Below are 16,553 nucleotides of genomic sequence, written 5' to 3'. Positions count from 1 at the left end.
AGGGTGTGGAAAATTTAAGAGGTGGGGCCTGGTGGGAGGTCTTTAGGTCATTGTGGGAGGGCCTCTGGGGACTGTGGGACCCCAGACCTCTCCTCTTCTTCTCTTTCCTGGCCAGGAAGTGAACAGCTTTGCTCCTCCACAGTCTTCCCTCCCACATGATGTGCAGCCTCACAACAGCCCAAAAGCTGTGGGGCCCGGGAACCACAGACTGAAACCATGAGCCAGGGCAAACCTTTTCTCTTTACAAATTGATTATCTCAGGTATTTTGTGATAGTAGCGGAAAGCTGACCAACACTTATGAGGGAACTAAAGGTTTCCATCCCAAACTCCACAGGGACCCAGGAGTTCTATCTGTGGCTCTTCACTCTGTGGGCTAATGCCCAGTGCACTGTAGGAGCCCCAGAAACATGTGTCCAGTGACTGGATTCATTTACCTAGATTTTAATAAAAAATCCCCCCCCCTTATTTGAACATAACTTAGAACCAGCATAATAAAATCTCATGGTCGCAGGATGCTCTCCGCCAAGTGCCTCGCCAAAGCTGAATTCCCCCTACCTCACTCAGCCAGTTCCAGCTGCACTTGGGCAGATCTTCCTTATGATAACTACAGACCAGACTGTGAGTGCAGACAAAATGAGTCCCTGCTCCTACACCTGGTTGCTCCTCAAGTGTTGGTAGAGACCCAATTCTCCTCTCTAGGACAAGTGCTGCCCCCATGCCCAGCTGGGCCCTAGGACTCTGCTCTGTGGCCCCCTCCTTGTGTCACCAGCCAGCCCCAGATCCCTTCCCTGGAGACTCCTCCACCCATTCATAAAGCAGAGATCCCGGGCACTGGGTCCTGGGCTCCCTTCTCGGACCACTGGAAAGCCCACAGGAGGGGCAGAAGCCCTCCAGGAGGAAAGCCGCGCCCTCCACCTTGATCCAGCACCGCCTGATACCCACGGTGCCACCTGTTCAGTGTGTGGGGGCAGGTGTGCCCCGACAAAGCCTGCAGAAACCTCGGCCCTCCCGAGCTCCGTCCCTGGGCTCCGTCCCCGGGCTCCGTCCCGGGCTTTAGGTGGGGCACACAGGCCTTCTCCTGTTCCTGAGGGTTTTAAGCTCCTCCTCCTGCTGAGCTTTGCTCTCCTGAGATTATTCTTTGGGGAACTGGGGACCCAATACCTTTATTTAAATATCTTTCATGTGGTGCTGAGGATGGAACCCAGGCCCTCACACATGCTAGGTGAGCGCTCCACCGCTGAGCCCCAGCACCAGCCCCTGGGATGCTTTTTGAAATCTCCCTACTAAAGAGAACACACCGAGCCTGTCCCTCATCCTGCGACACCGAGAGCCCTGAGGTCACCGTGGCCTTCAACCCAGGCCTGGATCCTCTCTGCTCGGCTCGCAGCCCCTCTGCAAGGTGGCCGTTCTCAAGGACTAGTTCTTTTGCAACATAGAATGGCTCGAAAGACCGACAAGATCTCAGAAGCCCACGCAACCCAGTTTCCACACAGCAGCAAGAAAGTCCTTCTGGAAACTGCAAGTGCTTGCTCCTGGGCCTCCCTCATCCTGCACCCTGCTGCCCTCCTGTTCCGCTCCTCCAGACACCACATGTTCGGTGGCCCTGCAGGGACAGAATCGGCAGGCGGCATGTGGGGGCGTGGGGTGGGTAGGGGCACTCCAGGAAGTCGACACATCTCCAGGGCTATGTGGGGAGCACCCAGTCCCATGACTCATTTCCTTCTCCTAGGGAAAGTTCTGTGGACCTGCTTCTCTGAAAGATGCAGTTTCACACTGGCCCTCTTCCTTTCTAGGACCCCACCCTCACCTGACTCTGACTTTGACTCCCTGAACCCTTGGTTAAGATATTAACATCCAACAAAACTTACATGCCTTTTCCCCTGCTACTCTGTCTTTTCTCGGTCTAATTTGCACACCCCCATCACTGAACCTAAGTGAGTAGAGGAGGTTTTCCCCCTCCTCCACAGATACAATGCTATTGGCTTGGAAGATTTCCTCCAGAAGGGACTCAGGAGCCAAGAAACGATTCTCTGTACCCCAGAGGTCTCACACTTTCATGATCTCCACTCCCGGGAGCAGCTAGACTCTCTTCTTTCTTCTGTGGCAGTCCTCTGCTCTCTTTGGTCTGGTCCTGGGCTCAGCATGACCCAGATCTGAGAGTGCTGGTTTCCCCACTCTCCGTAGCATCCACGGTGCTGGCTCCCGGGCTCTCCCCATTCTGTGTCCTTCCTCCCCACCTCTGTCCGACTAGTGAACAAGTCCTTTCTGGGAACTCTTCCGGGTCCTGAGCTGGTGAGCCTGCTCGTGGGACCTGGAAACAGCCGACCTTGTCGCTCTCCTCCTCCACGGTCACTGTTGGTCCCGGGGACTGTCATCCCGGGTCCAGGGCAGGATGGAATCCCAGGGGCTCTGCTCCTCCAGGTGCAGAGGTGGGAAGGGCCTGGGCTCTGGGCACGGTGCCCCTGGTAAGGAGGAGGGAGGAGAGGCGAGGGTGAGGGATGGTGGGGCCTCCTGGGGGCTGGCCACCCGACCCCACCCCGGGAGCCGAGCTGCTCTCTTCCCACACCACAGATTTTCTTCTCCTGGGTCAGGAGTAAGGGCCCGGCCCTCAGCATGGATCAGCCCAGCGCGAGGCGGTGACCCCCTGGGAAGGCCCTCCAAGTGGGTTGTGGAAACCTGCCTACCACTGCAGTTGGGAAACGCCTCTCAGCTGTTGGACTCCAGACTCGGGAAACGGATATCCTGGCGGATGCTGAGACATTTCAGAATGGTCTAGAAAGAGTTCTTCAGGCCCTGGGGCGTGCGCCTTGCCAGAGCTCTTGCCCAGCCTGCGCCCGGCTCCGGGTTCGACGCCCAGCAAGAACAAAACAACCTAAAGGGTCTCCAATGGATCTACTGTGTGGTAATGATCATGATGATAAACTGAATGTTTTCCCCTCGACCTGTTTGCATAGGCTACGACAAAATCTTATAGATCAGAGTAAATTACAGGAGCTCTGATCTTTATTCTAGTTAGAGAATACTACAGCAAAGCAGAGACAGCCTTCCTCCATCCTCTTATGTTCTGTCCCTGGGGTATGCGAAGGAGATGAGGGAGACAGATTAGCCAGAGAAAAAGCCTCCATATTTATTTCAATTTTCATATGCTCAGAGGCCTTCACAGAAAAGAAACCAAGACTCAAAGATGTGGTGGAACTGGGCCGGGGGGAGGGCTCACGTGTTGTTTTAACAAGGAGAGGTGAATATGGAGGAGTGATGGGGGGGAGGGAAGGAGTGTGGGAAGGAGGAGTGTGGGAAGGAGCGAGGGAGCTGGTGAGAGCCAGGGTGACCCTAAGGTTGGTGCAGAAGCTCCAGCGCGGTCCTGGTAGGAGGCTTCTCCCGGCTGATGGGCAGGAGGCAGGGGGTTCCCCTGGGCCGGCTTTGTCTCAGTGGCCTTCAGCTTCAGCTAATCTTTCTCCCTGGGGGAATGTTTTAGGGGGGCATATTCTGGTCCCCTTTAATGTTTTTAAAGACATTTAGTGGTATCATCCTTAGAAGTGTATGAGAACCCTGCTCGAGGAAGCAGAAGCCGCCCCTCCGGGCACCGGGGTCTATTAGGGAACCGGGAAAGGCCCCTTGGGTCACTGCTGATGTACCGGCGAGGGCTTCTGAAATCCCCACAAACATGCTTTTCTCTTCTGTAGATTAAATGCTTCCCTCCGATCTTTCTTGCTCCTTGAAACCCCTTATACCACAGAAAGGTAAATTATTCCCCACTTCAAACTAGCAAGGTTGAGATCCATGGTGATTTGTACGTGTATAAATAAATCATGTGGCTGTCATTATCGGGGAAGGTGGTAAATCATGGAAGAGGAAGAATCGCTCATTTCCAGGTTGCCCAAAAAGCTCTGATGGAGGACATGAGGCTCCCTGCCCTTGAGGGGCTTTCCCGCCCACCCCAGCCTCCACAGCCTGTCTGGGGACTCGGTCCCAGGGCCCCTGACTGGCTCTCACCCCACACCCAGGCCTCCGCCCTTGAAGGCTGCATAAGACGCAGGCACAGAAGTGAAGCGTGGGCCGCGAGCGTGGCCCCAGGCCTGGCCCCTTCCTGCAGCCCCAACACTCACTGGTCTAGGACACCAGGAGGGAGCTGGTTTGGAACGCCTCCTTCAAAAAGCCCAGTGTCTGCAGCACGGCCTCTCGAGCAGACCCACCCCATCTCCTGAAGTGTAAAGGCAATAACGTGGAATTAACTTCATTACCCACCTGAGCAAATGAGGCTGAAACCACAGAGATCCTTGCAGTAGGCAGGTAGAGCGCAGACCTGCTGTCCCTCTGAAAGCCCTTTTGCCTTTTGAAGAGTTTTATGACATTACTGCTGCTCAACGAGGAACACTCTCCATTAATAAAACATAAAGGAACAACACCAAGAGGAGGAAGCATTGTTCTAAGCAGCCCAGGTGGAGTCCAGGTTCTGCAGGAGTCCACCTTGCCCACTCTTCAGGATGACGCCCAGGGCCAGCACAAGGAGGCAGCTCTCAGCAAGGGTGGCCCTGCTCCTCCTCCAGGGCAGGAGGGACGGAGGAGGGGACTGACCACCTGAGGCTGGCTGCTTGCAGCAGGTGGGCAGGTCCCGGGTTCCCAGGCAGAGGCGGTGTCCAGGCTGAGTGGGGCCTGGCTGGGAGCTCTTGGTCCTCCTGACAGTGAGTCCTTTCTGCCAACCCTCTCTTTCAACGCCTCTCCACCTGTCCTCCTGATAGGTCCACGCTTCAACCACTAACAAACACACACAGGGTGCCCTCGGGTGCTCATGAAGTGGCAGAGCCCAGCCTGCCACCCTAGGCTGAGAATCTTTTATTATGGCTGGTGATCCACCCCCCTCCACAGACCCATTTTCCAGAAAGGGTGAAAGGAAAACCAGACAGAGGGGTGTCATACTCAGTTCCTTTCTTTTGAGGGATCCTGCTAGCAAGGGGGTGTTTCAGCACAGAGCAGAAAGAGGCGTGCCAGGCGCCCACCGTGGACTCTCGGAATAACTGGAAAATAAGTTCAAAAGGCCCCGACTCACAGGACAGACAGCATTGAGCCACTCTGGCAAATGTAAAAAACCAAGATGGGTGTACTCAGTCTTGAGTTGTGCCTTGCGGCCGAGAGTCCCCAAAATGACCCTCACAGGCTCCATCAGGTCCAAGCAGGCCAGACACATGGCCAGAGCAATGAACACTCAAACACAAATCCAGGGGTTTTGCCAGAATTGTCTTCTAGGACTGGGAGCTCTGCCCTCTCTGGGCAACCTCTGGAGACTTGTGTAACTCACTGTGGCTAATACACGCGGCTAGGGGAGAGTCAGTGTGTGTGCACACACACACACACACACACTCACACACACACACACACACACACACACACACACAAAAGGCTTCTGAGGCAGAGAGAAGTCCCATCAAATGCCACAGTTGGAAGAGAGGGAGTGGTCCCTCATGGGCCCTCCTGGGGTTGCTCCAAGTCCTTCTCAATGCCACAGGCTGTCTCTCTGAAGTGGAATTCCATGTCACAGCACTGAGACCCGAAGAGACAAGTCGAAGGCCATGTCTCTGCCTGACCTTAAGGGTGAGTCAAAATCTGAATCATGCTTTTCCACCAAAGTCTACCGTCGCGGCTCTGCCCACAGAGGGGGAACTCTAAGGCGAGTAAAGTGGTCTAAGGCCCGGATTCTAGACTTCCATTGTCTGTAAATCCCAAGTGTCTTTCTTGAAAATGGTGGTAGGAACCACAGCTAGACAGGAGCCGTTGGGAAATAGGGCAGAAGGGGCAAGGCACGGTGTGTGGTGTGTGTCAATGTGTCTAAACTGCAATTTTAAATTTCTCTCTCTCTCTTTTTTTTTTTTGCAGTGCTGGGTTTGGAAACCAGGGCTTTGCACATGGCTAGGCAAGTGCTGTACCACGGCGCTGCACCCCCAGCTCTAAACTGCAAATTCTTGGGGATGGGTTAAAATCCTTTCCACCACTAATTTTTGACAGCCCCAAATGTCTCAGCTGCCCAGACCTGGTGTCAGGACCCGGGGTCCCCTCCTGTCCATCAAAGGGCAAGGCAAGGGCAGTCTAGGTCAATCCCAGGTGAACCTATTTTTCTAAGCTATGCCCTCAATAACGGACACCACCCACTGGCCCTTCCGGCCTGGGCCTGGGTAGCGGTGGGGTCTGATGGGGACGGCAATTAACCGGCTGCTTGCCTTCTCTGTCACCCATGTGTCTCATGCAAATTTTTGATATTGTGTTCAGAATGAGTTGTTTGCATTAATCTTAATTTTAAAAAACATTACACTAAAATGTACCTTATCGAGATCACTCGGGGTTTCGCGCCCCCTCGTCTCACCCTGGTCCCCCATACTTGGGGTTTTGCAGCTGGAGCAGGGGCACAAGAGCAGCAGGTTCTGCTGCCACCAAAAGGCACTGCGGGAGAGGACGGTGGCCACAGCCCCGTTTTTCTGCCCCTGGCCTCCGCGCCCTTCCCCAGGGCGGACCGCGGGCTCAGCCCCAGCCGCCCGGCGCGGTCTAGCGCAGGCGAAGGCGCAAGTCCCGAGTAAAAATAAACGCGGCTATAAATAGGCCTGTAAATGTCCTCAAGGCACCCGCGCGACAGGAAGGAGGTGCCACCGCACAAGTGCTCACTTGAAAACTTCCCAACGCGTAAAAATAACTTTGATAAACGCGGGAAGACGCCTGGCTCAGCGGAAAGGACGCAAAGCCCACTTCCTGCGCCCGCGCCTCCTGCCGTCCCGCCTCGGGGTCCTGCGTGGGCGTGGCCCGGCGTGGGCGTGGTGCTCGGGGCGTGGCCCGGTGTGGGCGTGGCCCGGCGTGGGCGTGGTGCTCGGGGCGTGGTGCTCGGGGCGTGGCCAGGTGTGGGCGTGGCCCGGTGTGGGCAGCGGGCGTGGGCGTGGCCCAGCGTGGGCGTGGTGCTGGGGCGTGGCAGCGGGCGTGGGCGTGGTGCTCGGGGCGGGGCAGCGGGCGTGGGTGGGGCGCACTGTGGGCGGGGCGCTCGGGGCGGGGCAGTGCTCGCTGAGCTCCAGCCGTCCTGACTCACCACCCGACGGGCACCTTAAAAAGGCAATGGGTTGGGCTGGGGATGTGGCTCAAGTGGTAGCGCGCTCGTCTGGCATGCGAGCGGCTCAGGTTCGATCCTCAGCACCACATACCAACAAAGATGTTGTGTCCGCCAAGAATAAAAAATAAATAAATAAATATTAAAATTAAAAAAAAAAAAGGCAATGGGTTCCTGTGGCTGGGGTCCAGCAGCCAGAGCAGCCTCTGCTGGAGCCCCTTCTCAGCAAGGAGTAAATGTCCCTCCTTCCCACCTCCTTTGCCTTCACTCCAGAGAGCATCCCCCCTTTCACTGCAAGGCTCACCTCTGCTTGACCTTCCCCTCCGGCTTGTTTATTTATTTATTTATTTATTTATTTTTTTGTGTGTGTGTGTGTGTGTGTGTGGTGCTGGGGATTGAGCCCAGGGCCTTGCTGTGGGGCAGGCACTCTACCAACTGAGCTATATCCCTATCTCCTCCCTCCCACTTCTTACCCTCTCTTTCGCTGCCTTTCCTCCCAGGGACAGTCGTTTCTGCCCCCAAGCACGTCCAACCAAGCACCCACTCCTCCAGGTATCTCTACAAGTATCCCCTCCCTCATGTTATCCCCGCCTGCCTCTTCCTCCTCTTCGCCCTCCAACTTCTGCAAAGCGTGGGCCTCCAGGTTGCCCCACCACTGTATGGCTCGGTCCTTGCCACTCTCCTCAACGTAGTCTTTTTAAAAGTGGGGGATTTTTGCATTTACATCATTTCAAACTTAAAATTTAAACCAAGAACACAGAGAAGTGCAAGTTTGAGACCAGCCTCAGGACTTTAGGGAGGTCCTAAGCAACCAAATGAGATGCTATCTCAAAATAAAAGAATAAAAAGGGCTGGAATGGAGCTCAGTGGCAAAGCCACCCTGGGTTCAATCCCAGAACCCCTCTCCCCCCAAAAAAAAGAACGCTGTCAGGACCTTTGTGCTTTTTCTCCTCCCAAGAGCATATGCCATACTGCCTTTGCCACTCTAACTATATCCAAATGGGTGGGCATCCATGGACTCTGCTGTGGATTCAGACACCTGCAGATACAAGATATTCAGGGAAAAGATTTCATCTCTACTAAATGTGCATGTCATTATTCCCTAACCAATACAGGTGGACCAAGGTATAAGCAACATTCACCTGTATAATGTCTGAGAGGCCGTCTGAAGGTTTAAAGTGTGCAGGAGGATTGTGTAGGTTTGCGCACCTCCTACACCACTTTATGCAAATGGCTTGAGCATCTCAGGCTTTGGTATCTTCTGTTAAGGTCTGTAAACAAGTCTGGATGTCTCGATGCTGGCCCGTACGGGGAGCCCCAGGACACTCGGGGGTAAGTGGCGAAAAAAGCTGCCCGTCCATAGATAGGACGGGAGCAAATCTGCTCGTTCCTAGGCAGACAGGGTGAGAGGAAATGGCCATTTTGAGAAAATGGAGAGGATTGATACAGTATGTTTGTGTTTTGTTTTGTCTCTGTGTATTGTATTGTCTTTGTGACGAAAATATGGAAGGGGTGAGAAGTAAATTACTAAGGGAAGAAGGAACCCCATTGGAACAAAGGGCAGTTAGGGCATGTATTGATGGAAGCCCAGGAACTCTAGTCAGAAAGAAAAAGAAAGTTCAGAAGAAGAAGGATTATCAGGAAAAAAGTTGCAGCAAAAGGCTATTACTGAATACTTTTTGTTACCGGAGGGTGCATGAATCGGCGCCGAAGCGGCTGCCAAGTGCAAGCCGGTCAAGGCGCAGCAAGGACTTTCCAAAGGGCACAGCCGGCTCTTCCACTGCCGAGAGCCCAAATCCAGACCTGACCTGGAGGCACAGTCTCACAGGCTCTTGCTCCCTGTGCCCAGTGGCAGTTTGAGTCCGGAACACTCCCGGACTCTCTCCTGGGCCATCTGGGGCTACCCGGGACAGGATGCTGCAGGTGGAAGATGGCCCAAGTCCCTAAAGTTTGATCATTTCCAATGTCAATAACTACAGTGGTTCTCCCACACCTGAAAGCTAATGAGTAATGAGTGCCATTAAGGCCTGTTTCAAATGTAAAAAACCTTGAGATAATGTACTGAACTGTTCAGACGGTTATTTTCTTAGTAGAATGCTACAGGATTTTCTTTAGCCATCCGGAGTTCCTGCCTTCATCCCAGTGCCAATGAGGATAAGGGTGGAAGAATTTCCAGTGTTGCTGAAAACCGGATGAAACTTCGGCTGAGAACCGGATGAGACTTTGGATCAAGCTAGCTGCCTGCAGAACTTACCTGGACTGTGATTTACCTGGACTGTAAGTAAATCTATTGAGATACTGCTTTACCTTGACTGAAACAACAAACTGTAATCTACAACAAATTGTAACTCGGTATCTTTGCTAACGGTGTCATTGCTGGTATAATTTTTCCAAGGGCTTCTTGCATGGAGCCATCAAGTGGCTTGGTATTGTGACATTTTGTTATCCTCCCCTTCTGCTTGTAGCAGATTATTTATGGTGTTTGTGTAAAAACCACTATGGTTGTTATTTAAATTAAACAAAAGGGGGAAATGTTAAGGTCTGTAAACAAGTCTGGATGGCGCCTGGCATTTTGCCAGAGGGAGTGGTTTGTGAAGTAAGGCCAGTGAGCCATTAAGTGTGGAGATTTCTTATTGGTTGACTGATGTATCTAGTTTATGCTAACTAAGATAAGCTGTGTGGAATGTATAAATACCCCTCCTGTCCTACAATAAAGGGCTTCCATTCCTGCTGCATCAAACTACACAAGTTGTTCGTCAGGTGGAGGGGGTCCCAGAACCAGTCCCCGTGGATACAGAGGGGTGGCTGTATACACAAGAATTGCAGATGTCATGCTCATATTCCTAACTTCTCAGTTGTGTTTTTACTAACAAAGGTATGCATTGCAGAGTTAGGAAAAGACTCTTTTAGAGATTTCCCTGAGGTGCCCCATTCAATGACCTCTCTGGGCTCTTTGGCTTGACCTTCTGCTCCTGGTGCTGCTGACTCTGTCTCTCTTTTCTGTTCTCCTCTTTCAAGGGCTCCTCTTTGCTCCTCTGAGGTGGGTTCCGTCAGATCTTGCTTCCCGTCTCTTTTCGGCCTCTCCCTGGAGGAGGCCTGCCACCCACTGCCCTGCACCTGGACAAGCTCCGACCCCAGCTGGGTTTCGGAGGCTTTTCAGGAACTAGCACCGGAATTCCTCAAGGTGCTTTCACTTGCCGCTATGAACTCACCACTCAAAGAACTGAACGCCTCGTCCCTGCACACCCCGCCCCAAACACAACCTGAAACCTCTGAAGGAGCAGGACACCTCCCTCAGCCTTGAATTCTGTCCCCTTCATTGGTCACTTGACCTGTACCCCACCCACCTCTTCCTCGGCCTTGAGCTCTACCCAGTTTGGGCTTCCGTCTTCATTTGAGAGTGGCTCCTTGCTCCCTGGAGAACTTGCTCCCTGGAGCCTGGTTGGCCCATTCAGTCCTCTTGCTTTCATGAGGGTCTCCTCTGACCGGAGCAGATCCTGCTGCGTTGAAATCGCTGCCCTGGGGTGCCTCCCCCTGGGCTCCAGAGAACAGATGATCGGGACCCTTGAAATGTATTCAAATGCGGGGGCAGGGGAGCACTTTCTGGAAAAAAGGTTATACCTTTTGTTGAAATTTTAAAAGAATTTGTGTCATCTGTCTCCCCAAAGAAAAGAAGCAGCAGCCCATTGCTGTTAAGGCGACTTTACCAGTGTCACAGTCCAATTCCAAAGCTATTTACTTTTAGCTTAATCTGGTGTTCCCAGCTCTGATCCTGTATCTTCCATCAATAGTCAGAGGGTCCCACCCAGCATTTAGCAGACTTGCTGGTCATGAGGATGATGGGGGCACTAAATAAAATGTTCTCTTCCGTGGCTCCTGCCCTGTGGGTTCAGATCCACAGGGTCTGAGTGGAGGTGTTGGGTAGGGGTGGTGTGAGCCAGGAATCTGGGCACGTGACCACCAGGAGAGTCCAAGAACCTGCAGGTCAGGATAAGCCAGGGAGCTTCCGGCCTTTCCTGGGGATTTGCAACTCTCCCCCTTTCCCCAGGAGAAGTTCAATTGTTCCTTGAAGGCACAATTCAAATGTCAGCACCTGGGACAAGCTTTCCCCCCTGGCACTTGTGTTAAAGGCAATGCTGACATCCCTGAGGGCCCTGAATGCAATCCCAACTGAGATAGCCATTTATTCTCCACTTCCTGTAACAGCTGGAGGGTGTGGGCTGGCCAGGAAGCTCCTGTTCCCTGTCAGTGATTGAAGGTAGGTCCCCATTAAGCAGCCCTGGAGGAGGAGAGAAAGTAACTAAAGGGGATCATGCTCAAGATTTCAGACCCTCCCAGGAGGCTGCACAGCTTACTGCTCCTCACCCTGCCAGAACCTGGCCAGATCACCCTGAAGTTGCAAGGGAGGCTGGGAAATAAAGCTCCAGCTGATGGTCCTGCACCCAGCAGGACCAGTCACCAGGGAGAGGAAACAAGTAACAGATATTATCATGGTCATTTTCCTACCCCACCTCTTTTCGTTTTTCATTGTCATATTTTACCAATGCCAGGACTTGGCGGGGAGCAGAAAATTGGAACTGAAAGTCCCATCTCACCACCGACTGCTTTCCAGGGCTCGGCCCATCCGCAGGCCAACCTAGGTTCTGGTGGTTGTTGCTTCTTCCACGCCTGCCTTGCCCGTTCGTGTGTGCTTAATAAGTGTGAGGCGAGGTAGTGAATCAGGGATTCTTAAAGAGCTCCTGGGAACTACACAGTGCCCCATCATCGGATCATGGCAGACAGTCACTTTGGTGGCCCTTTTTGTCATTTCCTGTGTCTGCTGAGCCGCGAGTAGCTCTCAGTCACTGCCAGAGGCCAAGGTGAGTCTGGAAGCCGCACCAGCCATGCCACCGTGGGCCAGACAGACCTCCCAGGGGAACATTCTGCTTCCCACCACTGTACCCCAGTTTCTTCCCTTGACAGTGAGTCATAGTGATCCACCCGCTCTTCCCGCAGTGATCCTGTGCCTCCCGGCCTGGTGGGAGAGGGGACAGCACGGGGGGACCTGGGGAAGCCTTTTCCCCGTGGAGGGAACCAGCCCAGAGTGGGGACGAGCTTGGCCAGTCTGAGGTTCCTCCAGGTAGCCAGTGCGGCTGGGACAGAGGGTGGGGAGGGGCAGTCAGGGCCGGGTGGCCTGGGGCTGCCCAGACCAGGAGGGACGGGCCCTCTTGGCTGGGAAGGTGAGTGGAGCTGAGCTCTGAGCAGGGTGGCGGTACAGCCTTATTTAGATTGTTAGGCAGTTGGGGGTGCTTTTGTAGAGCCACAGCGGAAGGGACATGATTGGATGACTTTTGAATGGTCACCAAAGAGCTGGCAGAGGTTTTGCCCAGGAGATGGTGGTGGACAGGAGAGGGTGACCCATATCTTGAGGGCAGTCCACAGGCCTGGCTGGATGTGGTCTCTCCAGGCAGCTACCGCCTCCCATGGCGCTAATGCTCCCTTTCCACTTCATCACTTACAGGACTTCTCCCCAAGGGCACTGCTCTGCAGCTTGAGGTGGCCCTCCAGCCCCTCCAAGGCGGCTCCTTATCTTGACTGTGCAGATTATACTCACTGTTTGAGTAGCAATCACTGTGGAGGATCACAGACATTGGCCCTGCTTGCTTGTTGGGGGGACAGAAAATAAACAAAGATACAGAGTAACCTAAAGGAGAGGTACACAGTTAAGGAGAGGTTTGAGACAGCCTTGAGAACCTGAGACTGGGAAGGAGTGGGGTGGGGCAGAGAGCCTTCTGGGCAGAGTGAAAGCACATGCAAAGGCCCCGGGGCAGGAGGAACAGGGCTCCTTCTAGGAAGCTTTGCTGAGCAGATGGCAAAGAAGGCAGGATGGCGCAAGTGTGGGTGACTTTTTTGGTAGCAGAAGTCAAGGCAAACTTGGTGACTTCTGTATCATCTGTGAAGATGAGACAGCAAGTCAGAAGGTTGAGAGAGGAGAGAACGTTTAAAAAATGCACTTCCCGGGGCTATGGCTCAGCTGTAGAGCGCTCCCCTAGCATGTGCAAGGCTCTGAGTTCGATCTTCAGCTCCACATAACAATAAATAAATAAAATAGAGGTATGGTGTACACACACACAAAAAGATACAAAATGTATTTCCCAGAACATTTAAAAAAATGCATTTCCCAGTATAATACTGATTTGGGGAAAAGTTCTGTGGCTGAAAGGCATATTTGGCCTGGAGATAAGTTTTATTTTGAAGTGGTTGGTTTACATAAAAGATCCAAGTTTCCAATCTCCCTGCTTAGCTCAAAAGAGAGCAAACAGTCGGTCTGACGTTGGTAGGCACTTATGACCTTGACACCTTTGGTCAGGATTCTCGAATCATTCCAGAGAAAGGAGGAGAAAGGCGCAATGCCCCAGAGGCGGGATATGCACCAAGGACTTGTTCAGTTATGATTTTAGCCTCGTGAAAATTCCAGGGAAGTCCAAAGTTCACCAAAATCTGCTGTAAACCAATTCAAAGGAGGTCTTCCATACCTCCAGACTTGGGGACCCGGGCCTGCTACACTTTTGTCTTTATTTTTTTAAAAAAGAGGAACGGCTTCTGCTAATGCAGATGAACCCAGATGACACCCTGTTGATTTTTGTTATTTATTTATGTTCTCAATTCCCTTGAAGCACCGAGAGTCAGCGCAAACCCTGCCCACCTCTTCCTTCTTTCTTTTTAAGTCCACTGTGGAGAAACCGCCGCGTTGTCAACTTGTGGAGGGCCCGCCAATGAGAAGAAAAAGGTCTCTATGACCGAGGCGATGCGGGTAAGAAGCAGAGCTAATAAAACATGGAGGAAGACAAAAAAGAAACACGGAGGGAAGAAGGTGCAGAAGTGTTTTAAAATTAAAATAAATTTTCATGATGAAAAGATCACATTCCAACCCAATTTAAGAGATGGAAGAGCAGCAGAAGAATCAGGGCACAAAAATTCAGATTTTTTTTTTCCCCCTCAACAGGACCTAAAGGTCTTGATGTCTGAGAAGAACCGGGAGGAACCGTGTTGATGCTTAAAGAAATCCCACCCCCAGCCCGGGAATCCCTACCTGGGAATTTCTACCCAGGACATAATTTGAATGAAAATTTAAAAAGCGAGTTTATACAGGAGCATGGGTGGATGTTTGCTGCTCCGTAATTTGCAACATTTAAAAGAAGACTTTCTTGAGCGGCGGCTGGAGTAGCGCATCACTGTGTGGATCAAATGGTCAACCGTAGTGGGGCTGGAGGGAGGCCCCTAGGTCTGAAGGAGGAGGGGGCCTGAGGTTGGGAGGGTGTGGTTGAAGGGATGTTTAAAGAGTCGTTAAATGTATCTAGGGAGACTGAAGGAAGATTCTAGAATAAGACTCAGCCTGGGGGTTTGCAGGTTATCCAGCCTGGGTCTGCCTATTGATGAGGGCCTGGGTGAAGGGGCGCAGGGCTCGGCAGCCTTAAGCGAACATTTGCATTGTCCTTTCTCTACAAAGCCAAATAGTTGACGTGTACTGAGATGAAGGAATTCCTTACCAGAGCGAGATCCCCGGGAGATGAGGTTGTGTAACACACTTTCCTCTTGTATTCACATATCCGCGCAGTGTGTCTCCATCTGTGTTCTGCTGCTATAACAAGATATCAGAGTGGGCAAGTTATAGACAGTAGTGTTTGCCTCAAGGTTCTGGAGGCTGGGAAGTCCAAGAGCAGGGTCCAGCTCGGACAGGGGCCTGCAGCTTCATTAGCACAAGGCAGAGGCGGAGGGCGCAAGGGAGGCAGGGAGAAACCAGCCCGCACTCATCCTGTCTATTGGAGCCGCTGCTGAGATCATCAACCCACAACCATTCCTGAGGGCCCCCAAGTCCTAATCTCTTCTTAAAGGTCTCACCTCTTAATTCTATCACAATGACAAGGACATTTCAGTGTGAGCTCTGGAGGGACATTCAGACCATGCTACCACGTAGTGCATTCACCTGAGAGTGATTGGACATGGAATGTATTTCCAGGTGGTCTCTAATCTCCTGCTTTAGATATTTTTATGCCTTCGTCTCTGCTTGTTTATTTTCTAAAATTGGAATCACTGGGTCAAACAATGTGCCCAATCTTCCGTTTTTAGCAGAAGCTGCAAATTATCTTCTAAACATCCACCAGTTGATACGTCCACCTTTTTGGCTTTTCCACCTATTACAAAATCCCTGCGCCCTATGGCAGGCAGTGTAGGGAGCACAGAGGAGCAAAGGGAGGGAGTGGGGGCCGCAGGGCAGGTGCAGCCCGGGGACTCTGCTGTGGCCGCTCTCTGCCTGCGAGGAGCTGGGGTGAGGCTCGCTCCGCCCAGCGTACCAACCCCGGGCTCCCTGGCCTTAGGTGAGGCTTCCTACTCCAAACTTCCGTTTCCCCATCTTTGACTGCAGAGGAGGGTAGGGCCATGTCACCGGTTGTCACAGGGAGGCATGGTAAGCCCTGAGCCAGCAGCGGGCACACGGCAAACCCTCAGGCCTGGGGCCTGCCCTCCTTCCCACGAGGCCTGCACACCTCTCTGAACCGAGGCGTCTTCGCGAGCCTGGCTTTCACAGGGACCTGCGCCTGCAGCGCCACTGGGACTGTCAGCACCCCAGCTGGTGTCTGCGGGGGTCCAGTGCCATTCGGTCTTACCCAGGTACAAGCCCCCTGCCTGTGGCCCCTGTCATGCCCTCTGTCCTCTGAGGCACCGGTAAACACCAGAGCACCTCCCTGTTAACTGGGTTTCCAGCAGTCCCTGCGTCCCCTCTACGGGTGTGGCTGGGGTCCCAGCACCGCGTCAGCACTGGCCCAGCAGCCGCCGTGCTGTTACCTCCCTTCCCTGAGACTCAGTTTCTTCATCTGTGAGATGGCCGATAGCAGAGATAGCAGACCTGCCACTTAAGGTCGTGACTGATGGAGGAATGTGACGGCACGGGTCAGTGCTTAGCACGGTCACACGGGGCTCGGGAAGGGGGCTGGGAGGAGCCTCGGGGCTGTTATGGTGGCCATCTTGCTTGCTCCCGTGGCCGCTGACCTTCGAGCCCTGTCCTGTCCACTTGCAGCACTGAGGAGGCCTGCTAACGTCCTCACCTTCCACCTGTGCCAGGCCAAATTTCAACATCACCCCAGGGTGACCTTTCCGAGGCTTGTCTCGGGCGTGTCACCCTCTGCTTAATATCTGGACTTGTCCTAGCCTGGTTCCCGGGCCCTGTGAATCTGGCTCCAGGGTCTGTTCTAATGTGGTCATTTGTTCACAGCACCCCACCCCACCGTCCCTTCCAGCTGTCCCCAGGCTCTGCTCCAATCTCCCTCTCCTTTCCCACCTGTCGGTGAAATGCGCCCAGCCCCTGGACAGAGGCTGATTCTCCAGGTCCCAGCAGGTCCCAGCTGACCCCATCTCCCCCCGCCCACGTGTGCCCTGGAATTCACTCCCTGTCCTCTGAGCCTGGTCCTTGGTGCACCTCATGCTCCTGAGGTT

General features: G+C 53.2%; 1 long non-coding RNA gene across 2 annotated transcripts in view; it reads left to right on the top strand.

Annotated features, from left to right (window-relative positions):
• The first annotated feature begins 5,374 nt into the window (after positions 1-5,374).
• The window catches only part of LOC113180883 (uncharacterized), a 33,963-nt gene continuing 22,784 nt past the window's right edge, over positions 5,375-16,553 (top strand). The window contains exons 1-2 of one of the 2 annotated variants that reach the window (XR_013342183.1): positions 5,375-5,590; positions 9,176-9,359. This is a non-coding gene — a long non-coding RNA (uncharacterized LOC113180883). Of the gene's footprint in view, positions 5,591-7,482; positions 9,360-16,553 lie in introns of those variants that run through there. The other variant, XR_013342182.1, reaches the window with a different exon arrangement.

The sequence above is a fragment of the Urocitellus parryii genome, chromosome 11, assembly GCF_045843805.1.
Source record: "Urocitellus parryii isolate mUroPar1 chromosome 11, mUroPar1.hap1, whole genome shotgun sequence".
In the NCBI taxonomy this organism is placed as follows: Eukaryota; Metazoa; Chordata; class Mammalia; order Rodentia; family Sciuridae; genus Urocitellus; species Urocitellus parryii.
This window is presented reverse-complemented; position numbering and strand designations above follow the sequence as displayed.